This window comes from Oncorhynchus clarkii, chromosome 12, assembly GCF_045791955.1.
Source record: "Oncorhynchus clarkii lewisi isolate Uvic-CL-2024 chromosome 12, UVic_Ocla_1.0, whole genome shotgun sequence".
In the NCBI taxonomy this organism is placed as follows: Eukaryota; Metazoa; Chordata; class Actinopteri; order Salmoniformes; family Salmonidae; genus Oncorhynchus; species Oncorhynchus clarkii.
The window spans coordinates 48436256-48458468 of NC_092158.1; positions in this window are offsets into that span (position 1 = coordinate 48436256).

Consider the following 22213-nt stretch of genomic DNA (forward strand, 5'->3'; position numbering starts at 1 on the left):
AACTCCCCAAAAATTTGGGACACTGTAAAGTCCATGGAGAACAAGAGCACCTCCTCCCAGCTGCCCACTGCACTGAGGCTAGGCGACATTGTCACCACCGATAAATCCATGATAATCGAAAATGTCAATAAGCATTTCTCTACGGCTGGCCACCTCTGGGGAACAAACCAGTCTTACATCCCTCGATAACTTCAGCATAGGACCCATCGAGTTCAACAGAGAGGCAACAAAGACATCTACGTGTAAATATATACATTTAATTTATTTTCTGAATGAGCATTCATGTGTAAAGTATTCATATTCCTATGAGCGTAGCTTCCACATGTATGTATGATAAGTTGGCACTCTTTGTCTCTCCCTCTCCTTACCTATCCCTCCCTTCCCATTGTGTAACCAAACGGTCATGCTTTTGTTAGTCCACTAGGGACTTGTTTGGAACGACAAGGCCCTCATCAACCACTACCGATGCAGCCTGCGCGAGGATGTCCGTCGGGAGTTGGCCTGCAGGGATGCCACCATCTCCACCATCTGTCCATTCGGTTGGATAACCTGCTGGTCACCCGCGGACGTCCAGAGAGGGCTCTGTCGATTCCCGCTTCCAGCACCCCCGATCCGGTGCCAATGGAGCTGGGACAGGCTGTGCTCAGGGAGGCCGGAGGAGTGGCCTTCACGTGCACCATCTGTGGCCGCAGAGGGCACACTGCCGGTCGGTGCCGGGTTGATGGCAGCAGGCAGCAGGCAGCAGGCAGGGCTCTCTGGCGTCCCCCCAGGTGAGTCTGCACCATTTTCACCCAGAGCCCTCTGTTGTTCACCTGTTTGTGCATGTTTTTTTACCTGAGTTTTCCCCGCATTCCCAGCATAAGGCGCTCGTCGATTCAGGTGTGGCTGGGAATTTTATCGACAGAGCATTCGCCCTTAGTTAAGGGATCCCCATTGTTCCTGTGGTTAGACCCTTCCCGGTACATGCTCTGGATAGTCAACCATTAGGGTCCGGATTAATTAGGGAAGCCACCATCTCCCTGGGCATGGTGACGCAGGGGGGGGTCACGAGAAGAGAATCAGTCTCTACCTCATTGACTCCCCTGTGTTTCCCGTGGTACTAGGCCTTACCTGGTTAGCTCATCATGACCCCACTATTTCATGCCAACAGAAGGCTCTCACGGGGTGGTCACGAGAGTACTCGGGGAGGTGTGTAGGGGATTCCGTTGGTGCTACCATGGTGGAAAGTCCAGACCAGGTCTGCGCATCCCCTCTGAATATGCCGATTTGGCTCTCGCCTTCTCCAAAACAGAAGGCGACTCAATTACCACTCCATCGATGGGGGGATTATGCGATAAATCTCCTGGTAGACGCCGCACTTGCCAGGAGTCACGTATATCCCCTGTCACAAGCGGAGACGGCAGCTATGGAGACATATGTCTCTGAATCCCTTCGTCAGGGGTCTATTCGGTCCTCAATTTCACCCGCCTCCTCGAGTTTCTTTTTTGTAAAGAAGAAGGAGGGAGGTCTGTGCCCATGTATTGACTATCAAGGTCTAAATCAAATCACGGTGAGGTACAGTTATCCACTACCTCTCATCGCCTCTGCGATTGAGTCAATGCACGGGGCATGCTTCTTCACCAAACTGGATCTCAGGAGCGCTTACAACCTGGTGTGTATCCGGGAGGGGGACGAGTGGAAGATGGCGTTCAGTACCACCTCAGGGCATTATGAGTACATCGTCATGCCGTACGGGTTGATGAATGCTCCATCAGTCTTCCAAGCATTTGTAGACAAGATTTTCAGGGACCTGCACAGGCAGGGTGTAGTGGTGTCTATCGCTGACATTCTGATCTACTCCGATACACGCGCAGAGCATGTGTCCCTGGTGAGCAGGGTGCTTGGACGACTGTTGGAGCATGACATTTATGTCAAGGCTGAGAAATGCCTGTTCTTTCAGCAGGCTGTCTCCTTCCTAGGGTATCGCATTTCCACCTCAGGGGTGGAGATGGAGAGTGACCACATTTCAGCCATGCCTAATTGGCCAACTCCCACCACGGTAAAGGAGGTGCAGCGGGTTTTTAGGGTTTGCCAATTACTACCGGAGATTCATCCGAGGTTTTGGCCAGGTGACGGCTCCCATTACCTCACTGCTGAAGGGTGGTCCTCTACATTGCAGTGGTCGGCTGAGGTGGACAGGGCTTTTGGCACCTAAGGGCTCTATTTTCCTTGGCTCCCGTGCTGGCTCATCCGGATCCCTTTTTGGCGTTCATAGTGGAGGTGGACGCAGCCGATGCTGGGATAGGAGCCGTGCTCTCTCAGCGCTCGGGCACACAACCGAAGGTCCGCCCCTGTGCTATCTTCTCGAAGAAGCTCAGCCCGTCGGAGCGGAACTATGATGTGGGGGACCGGGAGCTGTTGGCTGTGGTTAAGGCTTTGAAGGTGTGGAGACATTGGCTTGAGGGGGCTACAGACCTTTTTCTCATCTGGACTGACCACCACAACCTGGAGTACATCGGGGCAGCGAGGAGACTGAATCCTCGTCAGGCAAGGTGGGCCATGTTTTTTACCCATTTTGTGCTCACACTTTCTTACAGACCAGGTTCCCAAAATGTGAAGGCAGACGCACTGTCCCGGCTGTATGACACAGAGGAGCGGCCCATGGATCAGACTCCCATACTCACGGCCTCCTGCCTGGTAGCGCCGGTCGTGTGGGAGCTGGACGCGGACATTTAGCAGGTGTTACGTACAGAGCCTGCTCCCCTCCAGTGTCCCGTCAGGGGTCTGTACATTCCATCTGTTGTCCGTGACCAGTTGATCTATTGGGCCCACACGTCACCCTCTGGTCAACCGGGGCTCGGTCGGACGGTGCGCTGTCTGAGTGGGAAGTACTGGTGGCCTACCTTGTCAAAAGATGTGAGGGTTTATGTTTCCTCCTGCTCGGTGTGTGCCCAGTGTAAGGTTCCTAGACACCTGCCCAGAGGTAAGCTACATCCCTTACCCGTTCCACAACGGCCTTGGTCACACCTGTCTTTTGATTTTCTGACCGATCTCCCTACGGCCCTACAGACTGCGGAGGCCTTGTTTACATATGTCTTCCGGCACTACGGGGTGCCTGAGGATATAGTGTCTGATCGGAGTCCCTAATTCACTTCGAGAGTCTGGGGGGCGTTCATGGAACGTCTGGGGGTCTCGATCAGCCTTGCCTCATGTTTTCACCCCGAGAGTAATGGGCAGGTGGAGAGAGTGAACCAGGATGTGGGAAAGTTTCTGCGGTCCAATTTCCAGGACCGGCCGGAGGAGTGGGCGGTGTTCATGCCCTGGGCAGAGATGGCGCAGAACCCGCTCCGCCACTCCTCCACTAACCTCTCCCCCTTCCAGTGCGTATTGGGGTACCATCCGGTTCTGGCGCCGTGGCATCAGAGTCAGATCGAGGCTCCTACGGTGGACGACTGGTTCAGGCAAGCGGAGGAGACATGGGAAGCAACCCATATTCACCTACAGCAGGCCGTGCTGCGCCAAAAAAACAGCGCAGACCCTCACCGCAGTGAGTGCCCGGTGTTCGCACCGGGGGACCGAGTCTGGCTCTCGACCCGAAATCTTCCCCTCCGCCTGCCCTGCCGGATGCTGGGTCCGCGGTTTGTGGGGCCATTTAAAGTCCTGCGGGGAGTGAATGAGGTGTGTTACAGGTTACAGATTCCCCCCTATTACCGAATTAAACCATCGTTCCATGTGTCTCTCCTCAGGCCGGTGGTGGTTGATCCGCTCCAGGAGTCTGAGGTACGGGAGGTTCCTCCGCCACCTCAAGACATCAAGGGGGCCCTGGCATACTCCATTTGGTCCATCCTGGATTCGAGGCGTCAGGCGAGGGGCCTTCAATACCTTGTGGCATGGGAGGGGTACGGTCCAGAGGAGAGGTGCTGGGTTCGTGAGTACGTGTTGGATCCTTCAATGCTGCGGGAGTTCCACCGTCTCCGGACGGATTGCCCTGCGCCTCGCCCTCCGGGTCATCCCCGAGGCCAGTGTCGGTGCGCTGCTGGAGCTGCTGCTTCTAACATAGGCATTCCTCTTGTCCAGATGGAATTGGGCAGTGTGATTTAATTGCATCATCCGTCTATCTGTTGTGTTGGTATGCAAATTGTAGTGGGTCTAGTGTGTCGGGTAATGTGGAGGTGATATGATCCTTAACTCTTAGAGCTACCCCCTACTTTTTTCAATTTCCTGCCTGAAGACATACCCAAATCTAACTGAACCAAGGATATGCATATTCTTTGTACCATTTGAAAGAAAACACTCTGAAGTTTGTGTAAATGTGAATTGAATGTAGGAGAATATAACACAATAGATCTGGTTTAGATAATACAATAAAAAAACATACGCTTTTTCTTTTTATTGTTGTATCATCATCTTTAACCTGTTGCGTCGACCAAACCCGGATCCGGGATTCTATTTATAGACCTAAGCTCATTACCATAACGCAACGTTAACTATTCATGAAAATCGCAAATGAAATGAAATAAATATGCCATCTCTCAAGCTTAGCCTTTTGTAAACAACACTGTCATCTCAGATTTTCAAAATATGCTTCTCAACCATAGGAAAACAATCATTTGTGTAAAAGTGGCTAGCTAGCGTAGCATTTAGCGTTAGCATTAGCGTTAGCATCCAGCCCGCAAGATTTCAACAAAAACATAAAAGCCTTCAAATAAAATAATTTACCTTTGAAGAACTTCGGATGTTTTCAATGAGGAGACTCTCAGTTAGATAGCAGATGCTCAGTTTTTCCAAAAAAGATTATTTGTGTATTAGAAATAGCTCCGTTTTGTACATCACATTTGGCTACCAAAAAAAAAAACGAAAATTCAGTCCTCAAAACGCAAACTGTTTTCCAAATTAACAACATAATATTGACTGAAAACATGGCAAACGTTGTTTAGAATCAATCCTCAAGCTGTTTTTCACATATCTCTTCAATGATATATCGTTCGTGGATGCATGGTTTCTCCCCTCAATCAAATGGAAAAGTACTAGCAGCTGGCTTTTGCGCACCGATTTCCACGCAGGACACCAGGCGGACACTTGGAAAATGTAGTCTCTTATGGTCAATCTTCCAATGATATGCCTACAAATACGTCACAATGCTGCAAACACCTTGGGGAAACGACAGAAAGTGAACAGAAACAGAGCTTCAGAGATTCTGCTGATTTCCTGCTTGACGTATCATCTTGGTTTCGCCTGTAGAATGAGTTCTGGGGCACTTACAGACAATATCTTTGCAGATTCTGAAACTTCAGAGTGTTTTCTTTCCAAAACGGTCAATAATATGCATAGTCGAGCATCTTTTCGTGACAAAATATTGCGCTTAAAACGGGAACGTTTTTTATCCAAAAATGAAATAGCGCCCCTAGAGATCCAAGAGGTTAAAATGAGCAAGATAAAACAAACATTCAGATAGGATGATGGGGACAATTTTAGTGAAAAACATAAGAGGGCATCAGTACTTGTGCAAAGTTTCAGAATGATAACTTTCAAAATGAGTGTGCTACATGACATTTATCATGAAGTCACTCAGGTGTCCCACACAAGTAGCCCAAATGTACCCAAGTGGCCAAATTGGTGAAGTTATACATTTTTTATGGAATAACTATATACAAAATACCAAAATGGTATTCTAACACCCCCCCCCCCCCCAATAAAAATGGAGATAAAACATGAAAAAATATATATACAAAATAACACTTTCAATATTTGGAAGACCCTCAGTCCTCTACACAATATTGTGCTGCTGATGCCAGGTGCCATAGCAGTCTCTTTCTGCTGTAAAGCAGCATGTGGTGCAAGCATGTGGTGTAGGTGATGGGGGACTTAATTTAGCAAAGAACACAGCGATGCCTCCATGCTGTGCCCTTTTGGCCCTGAGGCACATCCATGCCTGCAGAAATACATTTGGGCAGATGAACACCGCTTGTGGCAGGAGCTGGATGAACCAGCTTCAGTGGGGGATGGACACCTTGGCACTGGGGGCTCCCATTCGGAGTCAGTGTCACTGTGAAAGAAAATGTTCAGTTAGAATAGTTTCACATACAGTATGAGCCCTGTATCAACAGGTGTTATACCTGTTGATACAGGGCTCACACTGTATGTGAAACTACAGATATATATAGAGTACAGGGAAAATAAGGTTGAATATATTATTATAGACCTGCTAGATCTACTATCTCATTTATATTATGACATTTCAGCTAGATATACTGTCTCTATTATATTATGACAGAACAGCTAGATCTACTGTCTTTATTATATTACAACAGACCAGCTGTATCTACTGTCTCCATTTCACTTTGGCCATTGTTGTGGGCCTGCCCTCCCCTCAACAGCCTCAAATAGGCTATTTCATTTCAAAAATAATATTTTATATTATTAATTTCAAACAACGGCATTAGCATGAGAAGAACTTACCAGTCCAAAACGATGTCCTCTCCGTTCAAGAAATATTCCTCCATTTGGGAATCGCTAAATGAATCGTCCTCGATCAATTTCTTCTAAAATTGTGTGTACATCTGTATATCTACACTTAGATTTAGCTTTCCCTGACTTAGTCGCCATACTGTGTGTAACATGCGTCGTTCCTTCCGGTATGAATCGTCAATGGCGAATGAACCTCTTTACGCCGGAGTTTACTACATGGGTTGGTCTACCAACACATAAACGTTACATATTGCCGTTTACCTCAGATCATTGGCTATCTACCAAGCTATATTTTAAGACGATCAGTGGTCATTGGGTTAAAATACAGTCAATCAACGAAACAGTGGTCTTATCATTGGTGCACAATGATGTCGTTACTTGTTGTCTTCAAATCGGTTTCTTTCAGTCAATACGTCCCGCGAAATGACCCATCAGGTTTGGTTGTGTTACAAACAAACCAGTTGATTGCAATGAAACCAAACATGACTGGAAAAGTCACGTTTTGTGTGTGTATTTACCTTGAATGTGTCGTCGAAAATGGAACGAGACGGAATTCACGACACAAGCGGTTCACAAAATGTTGCGTGTTAGGCTATAAAAATTGATTTTATTAAACAAAAGACCATTCATTGTGTAACAAGGAGCATTGGGATTGCAAACAGAGGAAGATGGTCAAAGGTAAACAATTTATTTTATTGCTGTTTGTGATTTTGTTACGCCTGTGCTGGTTGAAATAGTTGTTTTTTATGGGGCTCTATCCTCAGATAATCGCATCGTATTCTTTCGCAGTAAATCCTTTTTTAAATCTGACCAAAAGATGAAGCCTATTCACTAAAATGTCTATTCTAATGTCTATTCCCACTAGAGGGATATCTTCAACCACCAACTTACCATCCTGAGACAAGTCTGAGTATAGCCCACAAAGATCTCCGCCACAGTACAACCCAAGGGGGGGCGCCAACCTAGACAGGAAGATCACGTCAGTGACTCAACCCACTCAAGTGACGCACCCCTCCTAGGGACGGCATGGAAGAGCACCAGTAAGCCAGTGACTCAGCCCCTGTAATAAGGTTAGAGGCAGAGAATCCCAGTGGAGAGAGGGGAACCGTCCAGGCAGAGACAGCAAGGGTAGGTCGTTGCTCCAGTGCCTTTCCGTTCACCTTCACACTCCTGGGCCAGACTACACTCAATCATAGTATCTACTGGAGAGATGAGTCTTCAATAAAGACTTAAAGGTTGAGAGCGAGTCTGCGTCTCTCGCATAGGTAGGCAGACCATTCCATAAAAATGGAGCTCTATAGGAGAAAGCCGTGTCTCCAGTTGTTTGCTTAGAAATTCTAGGGACAATTAGGAGGCCTGCGTCTTGTGACCATAGCGTACGTGTAGGTAGGACCAAATCGTACGGCAGGACCAAATCTGGAAGATAGGTAGGAGCAAGCCCATGTAATGCTTTGTAGGTTAGCAGTAAAACCTTGAAATCAGCTCTTGCCTTAACAGGAAGCCAGTGTAGAGAGGCTAGCACTGGAGTAATATGATCAAAGTTTTTTGGTTATAGTCAAGACTATAGCAGCTGTGTTTAGCACTAACTGAAGTTTATTTAGTGCTTTATCCAGGTAGCCGGAAATTAGAGCAGTAGTCGAACCTAGAAGTGACAAAGCATGGATGAATTTTTCTGCATAATTGTTGGACAGAAAGTTTCAGATTTTTGCAATGTTACATAGATGGAAAAAAGCTGTCCTTGAAACAGTCTTGATATGTTCATCAAAAGATCAGGGTCCAGAGTAACGCAGAGGTCCTTCACAGTTTTATTTGAGACAACTGTACAACCATCAAGATTACGTATCAGATTCAACAGAAGATCTCTTTGTTTCTTGGGACCTAGAACAAGCATCTCTGTTTTGTCTGAGTTTAAAAGTAGAACAATTGCAGCCATCCACTTTCTTGTGTCTGAAACACAGGCTTCCAGCAAGGGCAATTTTGGGGCTTCACCATGTTTCATCGAAATGTACAGTTGTGGGTCATCCGCATAGCAGTGAAAGTTAAGATTATGTTTCCGAATGACATCACCAAGAGGTAACATTTATAGTGAAAGCAACAGTGGTCCTAAAACGGAACCTTGAGGAACACCTACATTTACAGTTGATTTGTCAGAGGACAAACCATTCACAGAGACAAACTGATATCTTTCCGACAGATAAGATCTAAACCAGGCCAGAACTTGTCCATGTAGACCCATTTGGGTTTCTAATCTCTCCAAATGAATGTGGTGATTGATGTTATCAAAGCAGCACTAAGGTCTAGGAGCACTAGAACAGATGCAAAGCCTCGGTCTGACGCCATTAAAATGTCATTTACCACCTTCACAAGTGCAGTCTCAGTGCTACGATGGGGTCTAAAACCAGACTGAAGTGTTTCGTATAAATTTTTTGTCTTCAGGAAGCCAGTGAGTTGCTGCGCAACAGCATTCTCCCCAAAAATTGAGAGGAATTGGAGATTCGATACAGGCCGATACTTTTTTTTATATTGTCTGGGTCAAGGTGAGGCATTTTCAAGAGAGGGTTTATTACTGGCACTTTTAGTGGTACACATCCGGTGGATAGAAAGCCGTTTATTATGTTCAACATAGGAGGGCCAAGCACAGGGAGCAGCTCTTTCAGTAGCTTAGTTTGAATCGTGTCCAGTATGCAGCTTGAAGGTTTAGAGGCCATGATTATTTTCATCATTGTGTCAAGAGATATAGTACTAAAACACTTGAGTGTCTCCCTTGGTCCTAAGTCCTGGCAGAGTTGTGCAGACTCAGGACAACTGAGATTTGGAGGAATACGCAAATTTAAAGAGGAGTCCATAAATTGCCTTCTAATGCTCATGATCTTTTCCTCAAAGAAGTTCATGAATGTATCACTGCTGAAGTGAAAGCCATCCTCTCTTGGGGAATGCTGCTTTTAAGTTAGCTTTGCAACAGTATCAAAAAAAATGTAGGATTGTTCTTATTTTCCTTAATTAAGTTGGAAAAATAGGATGATCGAGCAGCAGTGAGGGCTCTTCGATACTGCACTGTACTGTCTTTCCAAGCTAGTCTGAAGACTTCCAGTTTGGTGTGACGCCATTCCCTTTCCAATTTTCTGGAAGCTTGCTTCAGAGCTCGGGTATTTTCTGTATACCAGGGAGCTAGTTTCTTATGAAAAACATAACACCAGTGACGAATCTGCTGACAAGATGGCATATCTAAAAATTTTGCCACAGTAGCTCAAATCACACTTCATAAATTGTAAATAAATGACTTAACCTCTCTAGGGTAGGGGGCAGCATTCGGAATTTTGGATGAAAAGCATGCCCAAATTAAACGGCCTGCTACTCGGGCCCAGAAGATATGATATTCATATAACTGGTAGATTTGGATAGAAAACACTCAAAGGTTTCCAAAACTGTTAAAATAGTGTCTGTGAGTATAACAGAAGTGATTTAGCAGGCGAAAACCTGAGAAAAATCCATTCAGGAAGTAGTTGTTTTTTTGTTGTAGTTTTCTATTCAATGCCATTACAGTATCCATTGACTTAGGACTCCATTTGCATTTCCTATGCCTTCCACTAGATGTCAACAGTCTTTAGAAATTGTTTCAGGCTTGTATTCTTATAAATGAGGGAGTAAGACCTGTCTGAACGAGTGGACCCTAACGTGACGCAGTTTTTTCAGGCACATGTGTATTTCTTGTTTACCTTTTATATTGACGACATTATTGTCCGGTTGAAATATAATAGATCATTTAGGCTAAAAATCAACCTGAGGATTGAATATAAACATCGTTTGACATGTTTCCATTAACTTAACGGATACAATTTGAATTTTTTGTCTAATTGTTTTGACTGAGTTTGAGCCTGTGGATTACTGAAGAAAACGCGCTAACAAAACGGAGGTTTTTGGATATAAAGAGACTTCATCGAACAAAAGGAACATTTATTGAGTAAATGAATGTCTTCTGATTGCCACCATATGAAGATCATCAAGGGTAAGGGATTCATTTTATCTCTATTTCTGAGTTTTGTAACGCTTCTGCTTGGCTGGTTACTGTTTGTAATAATTTGTCAACTGGGCTATGTTCTGGGCTAGGTATGCTTTCGCCGAAAAGCATTTTATAAATATGACACTGTGGTTGGTTTAACAAGAAGTTAATCTTTAAACCTATGTAAAATATGTTTTGTTTTCTGAATTTTTATAAAGAGCATTTCTGTAATTGAATTTGGCGCTCTACAACCTCACTGGATGTTGGCCAGATTGGACGCTAGCATCCCACATACCCTAGAGAGGTTAATAATGTGATTGGATCAGTTATTTCAATGAAGAGAGAGTGCAGACTCACCATGTGCTCTTCAAAACTGCCACGCCTCCAATGAACCTTTGACCCAGGAAGAAGTTGTCAAGGATGTCGCATTTTTTCAAAGTGGTGTTTTTTTAATTAAGGGTGACACCAGTGAAATTGAGGGACAGCTATTCCCTGTACATTATTTATAATATTAATTTGATATTTTTGTTTTTAAGTAATTCCCTGAACAGCTATAATACTTTACTTTGTATTATAACATTTAAAGTTGGAGAAAAAATATATATTTTGACTCAAAATATATCACTAAACCATGACTCCTGGCTCCAGTGTATATGACAATAAAACATTTTTTTAGGGCAAATAGTTGTTCTCCCTCATTTAAATTTTTTTAAATAAATAAATAACATTTCAGTTCCTTCCAGTTGTTAGATATGTACTAGCTCCAGTTGTGATATATATTCTAGCTGTTAGTCTATTGTTTGTTTCATGTGTGTATGTAAACAATCAAATGATAGCTTTAAAGATATTATTGGTAGTATATGTAACTATTATAAACTGGGTATTTTGGGTCCTGGATACTGATTGGGTGAAAGCCATTGCATACCAGACATTATACCGTGGGTATGATGCAAAATTATTTGTTTACTGTTATAATTATGTTGGTAACTAGTTTATAATAGCAATATGTCACCTCCGGGGTTGTGGTGTATGGCCAATATACCACACCCCTTCTGGTCTTATTGCTTCATTATATACTGTCAATAATTGCATCCACAGTTCTATTTATAAAAAAAAAGTCAAAATTAACTTAATTAAGCATTGTGCCTCTGATACGTTTCTTGATCACCAACAGGAAAGACAAGTTTAAGCATAGTGATTGTTTTAATTGTTTCCCTCTCAATTTATTTCCCCAGGTACTCAAGTGTCATCCCAACAACAGTTGCACATTTGGATGTGTTGAGTGATTATTGCATATTAACTTAATTAAACAGTCTTTCGCTTTATTTAGATAGTTCCAATACAGAAAGTTACTAGGGTGTTAGTTAATGCACTGAACATACTCAACCGTTGATACATATTTTAATGTGAAGTAGACAGTCTGTAGACCGTCAATTAAGCTCAACTTGTGTATAGCTGTATATGAATAGTCCCAAAGCATATCTACAGATGTTTACTAGAATGACAAAAAATATGCTGTTAAATTGTAATTGATATGCAATTGAGATGCTGATTTAGTTTCAAATCAAATAAAAAAATATTTGTCACATGCGCCAAACACAGCAGGTTACCGTGAAATGCTTACTTACAAGCCCTTAACAAACAATGCAGTTCAAGAAATAGAGTTAAGAAAATATTTACTAAATAAATTACAGAACAATAACGAGGCTATATACAGGGTGTACCGGTACCGAGTCAAAATGCAGGGGTACAGTTTAACGCGTATCATGACACAAGGTGAGACCCAGATGCAGACACAGAAGGCAGATGGTTGGAGTCTTACAATATTTAATAATCCAGAAGGAAAAGGCACAATAATGGCCGTGGACAGGCAAAAGGGTCAAAACCAGTTCGGAGTTCAAAAGGTACCGAAGGGCAGGCAGAATCAAGGTAAGGGCAGGAAGGATGATCAGGTAGGCGGGAAAGAAGTCCAGAGTCAGGCAGGGGTTAAAACTGGGAAGGCTATCAAAAGAGAGAAACAAAAGGAGAATGGTAAAAACACGCTGGTTAACTTGACAAACATACTATAACGGTTGTCGTCTTCCTCTTCTTCTGAGGAGAAGGAAATATCGGATCAATATGCAGGGTGGTAAGTGTTCGTCATGTTAATTACACTGAACACAGGAAACAAACGAACAAGCGAATAAAGAAAAACGGAAACAGTCCCGAATGGTGAAAAACACTGAAACGGAAAATAACCACCCGCAAACAAGAGTGGGAAAACAGGCTACCTAAGTATGGTTCTCAATCAGCGACAACGATTGACAGCTGCCTCTGATTGGGAACCATACCAGGCCAAACACATAGAAATCTAAACACAAGAACAAAACATAGAATGCCCACCCCAACTCACGCTCTGACCGACCCCCCCCCCCCCAAAGGTGCGGACTCTGGCCGCAAAACTTAACCCCATGGGGGAGGGTCTGGGTGGGCATCTGTCCGCGGTGTCGGCTCTGGCGCGGGATGTGGACCCCACTCCATCTTAGTCTCGGCCCACTTAGGTGGCGCCTTAGGAGCGGCAACCCTCGCCACCGACCTCGTACTGGGGACCCTTGCAGCGGGCCCCGAAAAGACGGGAGACTCCGGCAGCGCCGGAGTGAAGGGCGACTCCGGCAGCTCCTGACTGACGGGCGGCTCCGGCAGCTCCTGACTGACGGGCGGCTCCCGCAGCTCCTGACTGACGGGCGGCTCCGGCAGCTCCTGACTGACGGGCGGCTCCGGCAGCTCCTGACTGACGGGCGGCTCCGGCAGCTCGTGACTGACAGGTGGCTCTGGCAGCTCCTGACTGACAGGCGGCTCTGGAAGCGCTGGACAGAGGGAAACTCTGGAAGCACTGGACAGGAGGGAAACTCTGGAAGCACTGGACAGGAGGGAGACTCTGGAAGCACTGGACAGGAGGGAGCACCTCGAGGGAGGAGATGAAGAGACAGCCTGGTGCGTGGGGCTGCCACCGGAGGCCTGGTGCGTGGAGGAGGCACCGGATGGACCGGACCTTGGAGGCGTACTGGAGGTCTCGAGCACCAAGCCTGCACAACCTGTCCTGGCTGGATACTCCCCATAGCCCAGCAAGTGCGGCGAGGTGGAACAGAACGCACTGGGCTGTGCTGGCGAACCGGGGACACCGTGCGTAGGGCTGGTGCCATATAACCCGGCTCGAGGAGACGCACTGGAGACCAGATTGGCTGAGCCGGCTTCATTGCTCATGGCTCGATTCCCACTCTTGCCCGGCCGATACGAGGAGCTGCGATGTAGCGCACTGGGCTATGCCTGCGCACTGGGGACACCGTGCTCCTCACAGCATAACACGGTGCCTGTCCGGTCCACCTCTCGCCACGGTAAGCACGGGGAGTTGGCTCAGGTCTCCTACCTGACTTAGCCACACTCCCCGTGTGCCTCCCCCCAGAAGGTTTTGGGGCTGCCTCTCGTCCCTGTTACGCTGCCGTGCTAACTCCTTAGCTGCCTCCAGCTCTTCCCGGGGGCGCCGATATTCCTCAGCCTGTTCCCAGGATCCCTTACAGTCCAAAATCTCCTCCCATGTCCAGGAGTCCAGAACCCTCTGCTCCTGGTTACCACACTGCTTGGTCCGGTTGTGGTGGGTGGTTCTGTAACGGTTGTCGTAATCCTCTTCTGAGGAGGAGTAGGAAATATCAAACGAATATGCAGGGTGGTAAGTGTTCGTCATATTTATTACACTGAACACAGGAAACAAACGAACAAGCGAATAAAGAAAAACCGAAACAGTCCCGAATGGTGAAAAACACTGAAACGCAAAATAACCACCCACAAACAAGAGTGGGAATAACAGGCTACCTAAGTATGGTTCTCAATCAGAGACAACGATTGACAACTACCTCTGATTGGGAACCATACCAGGCCAAACACATAGAAATCTAAATACAAGAACAAAACATAGAATGCCCACCCCAACTCATGCCCTGACCAACCTAAAATAGAAACATACAAAAGGAACTAAGGTCATGTAACGCTTCTCATTGGTGGAAGGAGAGGACCAAAATGCAGGGTGGTAAGTGTTCGTCATGTTTTAATAGAACAAACTGAACACTACACAAAATAATAACGAAGAGAAAATAAAACAGTTCTGCCAGGTGAACAGACACTAAACAGAAATGAAACACCCACAACCAAAATGGGAAAAACAGGGTACCTAAGTATGATTCTCAATCAGAGACAACGAATGACACCTGGCTCTGATTGAGAACCATACTAGGCCAAACACATAGAGATATAACATAGAAAAAAGAACATAGACTACCCACCCCAACTCACGCCCTGACCAACCTAACACAAAGACATAAAAAGGGAACTAAGGTCAGAACGTGACAGCCCCCCCCCCCCCCCCCCAAAACCGGATGGACCGTGCTGTGGGGAGCACTGGAGCCCTGGTGCGCAGCCTTGGCTCCACTCCTCCAGGCTTGATGACTACTTTAGCCCAGACCCTCCAGAGTGCAGGCACAGGTTGAACCGGGCTGTGGGTGAGCACTGGAGATCTGGTGCATACCATTCGCACCTCTCCCTTAGGCTCAATGACCACATTCGCCCGGCACGGGCGGAGCGCAGGCATAGGACGCACTGCACCCTCCCAGCACCCCGGAGACACAGCACGCAGAGCCGGCGCAGGATACCCTGGGCCAAAACGGCGTTCCGGAGACCAGACACGCTGAGCCGGCACAACATGCCCTGGCTGGATGCCCACACTCGCATGGCACTTGCGGGGGGCTGGCCTATAGCACCCCGAGCAATGAGCGCATACTGGCGACACCGTGCGCTTGAACGCATAACACGGTGCCTGACCAGTACTGCGCTTCCTCCGGTAAGCACGAGGAGTGGGCTCAGGTCTCCAATCTGACTCCGCCACACTCCCCGTGTGCCCCCAAAAAAAATGTTTTGGGGGGCTGCCCCTTGTGCCTGTCGCGTTGCCGTGCTACCTCCTCATATCACCGCCGCTCAGCTCTCGCTGTCTCCAGTTCTTCCTTGGGGAGGCGATATTCCCCAACCTGTGCCCAGGATCCCTTAACGTCAAATCTCCTCCCATGCTGCTTGGTCCTTGGTTGGTGGGTGTTTCTGTAACGCTTCTCGTTGGTGGAAGGAGAGGACCAAAATGCAGCGTGGTAAGTGTTCGTCATGTTTTAATAGAACAAACTGAACACTACACAAAATAATAACGAAGAGAAAATGAATCAGTTCTGCCAGGTCAACAGACACTAAACAGAAATTAACCACCCACTACCAAAATAGGGAAAACAAGCTACCTAAGTATGATTCTCAATCAGAGACAACGAACTACACCTGCCTCTGATTTAGAACCATACTAGGCCAAACACATAGAAATATAACATAGAAAAAAGAACATCGACTACCCACCCCAACTCACGCCCTGACCAACCTAACACAAAGACATAAAAAGGAACTAAGTTCAGAACGTGACAGGTCAGGACGTGACACATACAAGATGAACTGGCACAGAGAGACAGGAAACACAGGGATAAATACACTTGGGAAAATAATCGACACCTGCAGGGGGTGGAGACAATCACAAGGACAGGTGAAACAGACCAGGGCGTGACAGCGAGGTAATTTGCAAAGTGACTATGCATAGATAATAAACAGCGATTAGCAGTGTAAAAAAAGGAGGGGCAGTGTAAATAGTTTGGGTGGCCACTTGATTAATTGTTCAGGAGTCTTATGGCTTGGGGTAGAAGCTGTTAAGGAGCCTTTTGGTGTAAGACTTGGCGCTCCGGTACCGCTTGCCGTGCAGTAGCAAAGAGAACAATCAATGACTTGGTTGACAGGAATATTTGATCAGTTTTGGGGCCTTCCTCTGACACCACATAGTATATAAACTCAGCAAAAAATGAAATAGGCCCTAGAGGCAAAAATAATTACTGTTTAGCATTAATACTGGAGTAATAGAGATACAGGGGTGCAAAAGGGCAAGTAATAATATGGGGATGAGGTCGTCGGGTGTGCTATTTACAGATAGGCTGTGTACATACAATGACCAGTAAGCTGCTCTTACAGCTGATGCTTAAAGTTAGAGAGGGAGATATAAGACTCCAGCTTCAGAGATTATTGCAATTTGTTCCAGTCATTAGCAGCAGAGAAATGGAAGGAAAGTAAGTGTTGGCTTTGGGGATGACTAGTGCAATATACCTGCTGGAGCACGTGCTACGGGTAGGTGTTTTTATGCTGACCAGTGAGCTGAGATAAGGCGGGGCTTTACCTAACAAAGACTCATAGATGACCTGGAGCCAGTGGGATTGGTGACAGATATGTAGCGAGGGCCAGCCAACGAGAGCATACAGGTCGCAGTGGTGGGTAGTATATGGGGCTTTGGTGATAAAACGGATGGCACTGTGATAAACTGCATCCAATTTGCTGAGTAGAGTATTGGAAGCTATTTTGTAGATGACATGGCCGAAGTCGAGGATCGGTAGGAGAGTAAGTTTTACTACGGTAAGTTTGGAGGCATGAGTGAAGGAGGCTTTGTTGCGAAATAGAAAGCTGATTCTAGATTTGATTTTGGATTGGAGATGTTTGATATGAGTCTGGGAGGAGAGTTTACAGTCTAGCCAGACACCTAGGTATTTGTAGTTGCCCATGTATTCTAGGTCAGAACCGTCCAGAGTAGTGATGCTAGTCGGGCGGGCGGATGCGGGCATCGAACAGTTCAAGAGCATGCATTTGGTTTTGCTAGAATTTAACCTCTCTAGGCTACGTGAGACGGTAGTGTCCCACCTCTTCAACAGCCAGTGAAACTGCAGGGTGCCAAATTCAAAACAACAGAAATCCCATAATTAAAATTCCTCAAACATACATGTATTTTACACCATTTCAAAGATACACTTGTTGTAAATCCAGCCACAGTGTCCAATTTCAAAAAGGCTTTACGACGAAAGCCAACCAAACGATTATGTTAGGTGAGTGTCTATTCACAGAATAACACAGCCATTTTTCCAGCCAAAGAGAGGATTCACAAAAAGCAGAAATATAGATCAAATTAATCACTAACCTTTGATGATCTTCATCAGATGACACTCATAGGACTTCATGTTACACAATTCATGTATGTTTTGTTCGGTAAAGTTCATATTTATATCCAAAAATCTGAGTTCACATTGACGCCTTACATTCAGAAGTTCCAAAACATCCTTTGATTTTGCAGAGAGCCACAACAATTTACAGGAATACTCATAATAAACATTGCTAAAAGATACAACTGTTATACATGGAATTTTAGATGCACTTCTCCTTAATGCATCCGCTGTGTCAGATTTCAAAAAAGGTTTACGGAAAAAGCAAACCATGCAATAATCTGAGTCGGCGCTCAGAGCCCAATCAAGACACAAATATTTCCGCCACATTATGCTGTCAACAAAAGTCATAAATAGCATTATAAATCTTCACTTACCTTTGCTGATCTTCGTCGGAATGCACTCCTAGGACTCCCACTTCCACAAGAAATGTTTGTTTTGTTCGGTAATGTCCATCATTTATGTCCAAATAGTTACTTTTGTTAGCGCGTTTGGTAAACAAATCCAAAGTCACAAAGCGCGTTCACTAAAAGCAGACGAAATGTCAAAAAGTTCTGCAACAGTCAGTAGAAACATGTCAAACGATGTATTGAATCAATCTTTAGGATGTTTTTAACATAAATCTTCAATAATGTTCCAACCAGAGAATTCCATTTTATTCAGAAGTGCGATGGAACAGAGCTCCCTCTCATGTGAACGCGCATGGTCAGAGCATGGTCAGCTCATGGCCGACCTTACTCATTCCCTTCCCCTTCGGCCCCACTTCACAGTATAATCATCAGAAAAGGTTCTAAAGACTGTTGACATCTAGTGGAAGCCTTGGGAAGTGCAACATTACCAATATCCCACTGTATCTTCAATTTGAAAATCGACCAACCTCAGATTTCCCACTTCCTGGTTGGATTTTTCTCAGGTTTTTGCATGCCATATGAGTTCTGTTATACTCACATACAGTGGGGCAAAAAAAGTATTTAGTAAGCCACCAATTGTGCAAGTTCTCCCCACTCATCAAAGATGAGAGAGGCCTGTACATTTTCATCATAGGTACACTTCAACTATGACAGACAAAATGAGGGAAGAAAAATCCAGAAAATCACATTTTAGGATTTTTAATTTAGTTATTTTCAAATTATGGTGGAAAATATGTATTTGGTCACCAACAAACAAGTAAGATTTCTGGCTCTCACAGACCAGTAACTTCTTCTTTAAGAGGCTCCTCTGTCCTCCACTCGTTACCTGTATTAATGGCACCTGTTTGAACTTGTTATAAGTATAAAAGACACCTCAAACAGTCACACTCCAAACTCCACTATGGCCAAGACCAAAGAGCTGTCAAAGGACACCAGAAACAAAATTGTAGACCTGCATCAGGTTGGGAAGACTGAATCTGAAATAGGTAAGCAGCTTGGTTTGAAGAAATCAACTGTGGGAGCAATTATTAGGAAATGGAAGACATACAAGTCCACTGATAATCTCCCTCGATCTTGGGCTCCACGCAAGATCTCACCCCGTGGGGTCAAAATGATCACAAGAACGGTGAGCAAAAATCCCAGAACCACACGGGAATGACCTGCAGAGAGCTGGGACCAAAGTAAAAAAGCCTACCATCAGTAACACACTACGCCGCCAGGGACTCAAATCCTTCAGTGCCAGACATGTCCCCCTGCTTAAGCCAGTACATGTCCAGGCCCGTCTGAAGTTTGCTAGAAAACATTTGGATGATCCAGAAGAGGACAAAGAATGCTGAGTTGCATCCAAAGAACACCATACCTACTGTGAAGCATGGGGGTGGAAACATCATGCTTTGGGAATGTTTTTCTGCAAAGGGACCAGGATGACTGATCCGTGTAAAGGAAAGAATGAATGGGGCCATGTATTGTGAGATTTTGAGTGAAAACCTCCTTCAATCTGCAAGGGCATTGAAGATGAAACGTGGCTGGGTCTTTCAGCATGACAATGATCCCAAACACACCACCCGGGCAACGAAGGAGTGGCTTCGTAAAAAGCATTTCAAGGTCCTGGAGTGGCCTAGCCAGTCTCCAGATCTCAACCCCATAGAAAATCTTTGGAGGGAGTTGAAAGTCAGTGTTGCCCAGCAACAGCCCCAAAACATCACTGCTCTAGAGGAGATCTGCATGGAGGAATGGGCCAAATTACCAGCAACAGTGTGTGAAAACCTTGTGAAGACTTACAGAAAACGTTTGACCTCTGTCATTGCCAACAAAGGGTATATAACATAGTATTGAGATAAACTTTTATTATTACCAAATACTTATTTTCCACCATAAATTGCAAATAAATTCATAAAAAATCCTACAATGTGATTTTCTGGATTGTTTTTCTCATTTTGCCTGTCATAGTTGAAGTGTACATATGATGAAAATTACAGGCCTCTCTCATCTTTTTAAGTGGGAGAACTTGCACAATTGGTGGCTGACTAAATACTTTTTGCCCCACTCTACATCATTCAAACAGTTTTAGAAACTTCACAGTGTTTTCTATCCAAATCTACTAATAATATGCATATTCTAGCTTTTATGGCTTTGTAGCAGGCCGTTTACTCTGGGCATGCTTTTCATCCGGACGTGAAAATAATGCCCACTACGCCAAAGAAGTTAAGCTAACGTAGGCTAATCTGATTAGCATGAGGTTGTAAGTAACAAAAACATTTCCCAGGACATAGACATATCTGATATGGTCAGAGAGCTTAAATTCTTGTAAATCTAACTACACTGTCAAATTTACCGTCTCTATTACAGGGAAATAATACCATGCTATTGTTTGAGGAGAGTGCACAGTTATGAACTTGAAAATGTATTAATAAAACAATTAGGCACATTTGGGTAGTCTTGATACAACACTTTGAACAGAAGTGCAATGGTTAATTGAATCAGTCTAAAACTGTGCACATACACTGCTGCCATCTAGTGGCCAAAATCTAAATTGTGCCTGAGCTGGAATAGGCCATGGCTGTTCTCTTGCATTTCAAATATGATGAAAAAAATGCATGTTTCTTTCTTTGTATTATCTTTTACCAGATCTAATGTGTTATATTCTCATACATTAATTTCACATTTCCACAAACTTTCAAATTGTATCAAGAATATGCATATCCTTGCCTCAGGTCCTGAGCTACAGACAGATAGATTTGGGTATGTCATTTTAGGCTAATTTATTTTTTTAAAGGGTCCGATCCTTAAGAGCTGTTGCTCTTATGCATGCTTCAGTGTAAAAGGATACAAGGCATTTGTTTGTTTGATTGTTTGTTGATAATCTATAGATGGGCTTGGAATTTGTGCAAGTGACGGGATATATTGTTGAAATATTACTGACAGGCTACAGATATGCTATCCAAATAAAGTGTTACCGAAGTAATTCACTTCATTTTTGAATCTCGAAGGCCTTCTATACACCGAAACAATCTTGCAACTTGAAACACTATAAAGAGTATAACAGCATAATAAACTACTGTCGGCCTATTTAATAACCTTTTGTTTACTCAGTCAATATCAGGCTAATTTAAGTCTGGACTTCAAAGCCACTTCCACTGCTGATTTTAAATTCTTCCTCTCTCACCAGGGACCTATTTAGACATGGGACACCAGGTGGGTTGAACAGAAAACCAGCAGCACTACAGACCTTCAGGTTCAGATTTGAATAACCCTGGTCTATATGGGTTTATATGGGTTCTGAATGGAATTGTGTAGCCTACAGGTGCATACGTTTCTATACTACAGCCATGTGCTGCTATAATAATAGTTCATTACAACTAACAAGGCCTGTGTGTGCTTTTTGTACACACAGCACTCACCTACAATGTTTGGTATAGCTAACATCCCTATGTTTCAAGCTGCACAATGGACATGCTTTTTCTTGGCCTTGAAGCAAAGGACTTTTCAATGGCGGTAAAAAGGGAGCTCATTGCACTTGCAACTGGGACCCATTCCTGGCTGCCTTTCAAATATGTGATGCGAACAATTAATTACTGGGACAACACGCACACATTTCATTAACATTCAAAGCATTACCTGGCCCGCTCTCAGAGCTCAGAGGCTGCTGTACCATCACAACGCTGCCAGGAAAGGACAAACAGCTGGAACTCTGCCTAGCCCCAAACACCACGACTACTATGTCTCCGTTTTAGGGAAAGAATTAACAAATAAGAAGTCACTTCAAGGTCTACTCCTAGTAATCTTAGGCAAATATAAAACAATGCAAGATGGAAGATGTAGATGGGTTTAGAAATGTTGTGGTTTTTCATAGCAGATTCTCATTAGAGGCATATGTTATTTTTGATTGTTCAGCTATAATGGTTCTAACATGGAGCAGGTGCAGAAATAATGCTAGTTAAAGTGTTTGCGTGTTGAATTGAACAATTTTATTGTGTGACATTATGAACATGTGTGGTCACGGAATGCACAGAAAACACTCTGAATCACCATATAATTTGTTTACATCTCATACGGAACTGTGTGTGTGTGTGTCTGTGTTTCAGTCCAGATGCATGTGACTAGTCACTTGGGTGCTAATTCATGATTGATTTCACATAACCATGATTGATGAAAGCGGCAAAATCAAAAACAAGTGGTCCATGGCAATTCTTACGGTTTTCCATCTTCCAAGAGGTTATCTATTTTTCCAGCTCAACAATTTCTGAGCGAATGAGCATAGGTGT